Genomic DNA, 4,215 nt, shown 5'->3' with positions numbered 1-4,215 from the left:
CTTCTGTTGATAAAAATGGCCTCTGTTTAGTCTGGGAAATGATTATTAATGACAGCCCTCGTTAATTAATGTCAAGGAACGGCATTCCTTGACAGAGGGCCGGCCCCGGCCAGGCGGCCTGCGCAGGGGCCTGCGGCCAGGCCGAGCCGCTCCGGCAGCAACGCCCGGCCCGGCCGCCCAGGGCCCGGCGCAGTCGCCTCACCCGCTGTGTGCCRTTCAAGGCCACTGTTTGTGGGACACAAACATCCTCAAAGCTGTCACTGACAGCAGCAGGGAAAGGAAAAAAAAAAAAGAAAAAAGGACACTTGCCATTAAGTTTTGCTTCTTTCAAGCCAGGAGACTGGGATTCTGGTTGTTGCCTTAGGTTGGTTGTCCAYGGTTGTCCACATCTGTTTCCACCTGGCAGCGTGTTGGTGTCGCAGTGCATTCCCCTGTAAATGGAATAGCAGAAATTACAAAAATCCATCTCTCGGTAAATCACATTATTAAAAACAAACGGGGTTTTCTTGCCTAACCCGTATCTATTAAAAAGAAAAAAAAAATCCTCCCACTTTCAGTGTATGGCGTTATTATGAGTATATTCTTTTGCAGCTCAGATGAGCAGAATTCCTCATGATCAGAAATCCTCAATGATCTCATAATCTGAGATCTACTTTTGCCATTAAACCCAAAGAGAATTCATAGCACCTAATCATCRATACAGCCATAGCATGGAATAAGCTTGTGCTCTTCTCCCCCACTAATCACAGGATTTCTTACAAACAGTTTCAAGTAGTAAGTGTTTTAAAAATGGTTGCTATTTTCATATTAACAAACTACACTGACAGATCTAACTATTTTTACAAGATTATCAGCATTTGATTTGGGGAAAATTATAATACTGCATTTGGTTCCAGAATATATTTTCAGATACATTGTTGACATTTTTTAATGATGAAAATGAGGGTTTTGGCATAAGACAAAAGAAAGGATTTTTAAAATGATTCTTTTAATAGCAACAGCAGTAGGAAGAGTGGATAGTTGTGTATTATTGTCCAGTTGGTAGTTGTTTAAATTACGAATTTCCAAACAGCAAAAAAGTTGGAAACAACAGCATATGCACAATGTAGTCTATTATATTTTTTTCCAGACTTTTAAAGGCATGTGTATATTCTTTTACTGCATTGTTCTTCCTGTTCATACAAATTGTATTCACTTGGCTTCATCCAAGATTATRCGCTTTAAAAAATAATGCAGATTTTTGTAGCACTGTCTGATCATTTCATCATTTTGGTTTGTGCTTCTATAACAGATGTAACTAATTATTGAAACATTTGTCCTTGGATTAAAAGGTTCTGTTAAAAAGATATGGAAATACTGAGCTGGAATCACGACCATATTCTTTGAGCCAAGTGTAACAGACCAGCAGGCTGGCTGACAGCATCCTGAGCTGTGCAAAGACATCAAGGTCTCTCGCTGTTGTAGAGAGGCAATCTAGAGAGACACTTGATGGAGAGATGCTAATCATATATAACTACTAGTTAAAGTGGGAGTCTCATTAAAATATATAACAAAGTRTTTGTTTTAGTTAAAACTCTTCAGAGAGCATACTGTAATGGTATTTAAAAGTAAAACCAGACTAGCGAAATTTTAAATATGCAAGACTGTGCTTTAATCCCATGGATCCATTCAAGTTTGTTTTTCAGGATTTTTTTCCATTTTAAATATAGAGAAAACTGACAATGAAATAATAACAGAATATTAAAGTTATTTCAGAAGATCGTGATTACAGAAATAATTGTTTTATTTTAAAATTCTCAGAACTCAAGACACATGACTCATGTGATACTTATTTAAAATAAGGATAGAGTTTGGCATAGCTTTTGTTCAGTTTTTTTTTTTGTCAGAATGCTGAGGAGCCTTTAGTAATCGAGGCTCATGACTGTTTTTCAGATTCTATTTTAAAAACAAAGTCAAACTCACCTTAAATYGTTTCTTTACTCAGTCCTAGCTCTCTGCAGTCTGGTCACATTTTACAGCCCAGGCTGCCCTGTTTCAGCAGTTGAGGAGAGTGCTTTAAAAGAAGACTGAGCACCAGAAAACCATACTCCTGCATGAAAATCATACTAGTGCATGATGGTGGAGAGTGAGCAGCTCTTTCTCACAAGCTCTCCTGGGCTCACCTGGTTGGGTCAGGGAGCAGGCTGCTCCTGCAGGCCCCTGGATGCTGTAGGCAGCATCAGCATCAAGGAAGCCGATGGGAGCCACGGCATCACGGCCTGCGATGCGAAGGACACACTGGGCAAAATAGGATTCTCCAGCAGTAGCCAATGCTCCCTCCCTGCCTCCCTTCTTCCCCAGCACAGACCAAGTCTCCTCCTTGGGGCAGGGGAGGTGCGAAGGGGAACCCTGCAGTGAGAAGGTAAGAGGGGATGTGGGACAACAGCTGAGCAACCCAGCTGAAATACTTAGGAAATACTGGTGGTCAGCAGCTCCTACTGGGTGGGGAAAACACAGCTCTCCAAATTATTGGTTGCAGCTACTTGACCCTCATCAGATTCAGTTTTCTAATCTGCAAAAATAGAGAATTATTTTTTCCTAGCGTTTTGCCTGAATAATGCATATATAAAACCAGAATGAAACACTAAGGTGCTCATTAGTATCCCATATATAGTATACAAAAAAGCAACTCTAGAGTGGTGCATATCAAAAGAATGTTTTTCTCGCTTAGGTGTCACCAATTCATCTTACAGTTTCAATATGTGTAAACAAAAGTATGTCTGTCTTAAAATGTGGTTCACTCTATTCCAACACAAAATGCATGTGCTCAAACTGCAGAACTGCAAGATATCTCTCTTTGGTTCTGCACAATTCTGTGTGAGTGCATAATATGCACTTCATATTCCTCTTCCTTAAACAAAGACAACAATCGTGTTATAACAGTGTCCCAGCACCATCATGCAGATGCTTTAGAAAACATTATCTAGGCTGCTTTCATTGCAAAATGGTTTAATCACATTAAACTACCTCAAAATAAATTCTAATCTGTCTCAATGAGTGCTCCCTAATATAATTTTGCTACTGCATTTTGCCRTGCTACTTTTTGCATTCTTTATATAGCACACTATGCTATAACCTTAATATATTGCTGTAAGCATAAGCAAAAATTCTCAAAGAGTAAAGACAGAAAGGTGAAGTTACACTGCTCATTTCACTTATGCCTGCRACTTCACAGATGCTATAATCACATYACAGGCCTCAAGTTCTGCTCACACTCAGGTCTGCAAGAACTATGTGGTTGACATGAGCGTGAGATGRAGCATATCCCTTCACTCAGATTAGATGGAATACAATAAACTTCTTATTTCTGTGCTTGAAAAGTGTTACCAAGAACTGCAGTCATACAAGCACCACTTTCTGTGCCACTTTTAGAAGAAAAAAATCATGAAGATGTGTGGTCCAATTGAGCACTGGTTTAGAGCAGAAAGACCTGATCATGTGCTAGCAATGGCTCCTKAGGAGATCTTCATCACGGTATTTTACCTTAGAACATATAGAAATAAGAATAGTGCCTTATCTGTAAGTACTTCAAAAATCTACAGAAGCAAATTCTTAGGTTGCAGCTAAACAACAGGATTAATATGATCATATGATACTGTTAAATGGACAAAACTTAGTAGTTGCTCTCATACAAAAAAAAAGGAATCTTAAAAAAGAAGCAATGCAAACCTGACAAGCCAATGTAAAGAAGCTAACGTTACACAGGATCAAAGAATGACATTAAGTCCCTGTGAACATATGCATACCTATTCCTAGTGCTCATTCCCCACTCCTTTTATTGCCCGCTCCACATACTTSGTTCTTTTTATTTTTGATTGGTCCTATCCAGACCATCCATTTTCTTAACCAATTAATTGCTGCTCATTCTCAAAACTCTTGTAAAGCCCATCTGAAATGTGATGTTAAGTTTCTTGTATTGATGATTGTTGCATTTCTGCTAACAACAGATTGTTTTTCTTTAATTCTTTAAGGCAGTGCACCTGTCCCTATAGCTGAATTTACCCTTGAAAGTGATCTCTCATATCAACAACAACAAGTTCTACATACAGGCAAAAATTAGGTGGGGGAGAAAACAGATACAGTAGAATGAGACACTAAATTTTGAGTCCTCATTTATTTAGCTGTAAAGGAAAATGACTGTGAAAGAATACTATGGGATGTGTTTGTGTTTTTCTT

Source organism: Nothoprocta perdicaria, unplaced genomic scaffold, assembly GCF_003342845.1.
Source record: "Nothoprocta perdicaria isolate Ctin4 unplaced genomic scaffold, notPer1 scaffold_221, whole genome shotgun sequence".
In the NCBI taxonomy this organism is placed as follows: Eukaryota; Metazoa; Chordata; class Aves; order Tinamiformes; family Tinamidae; genus Nothoprocta; species Nothoprocta perdicaria.
Note: the sequence above shows the minus strand (reverse complement) of the source record.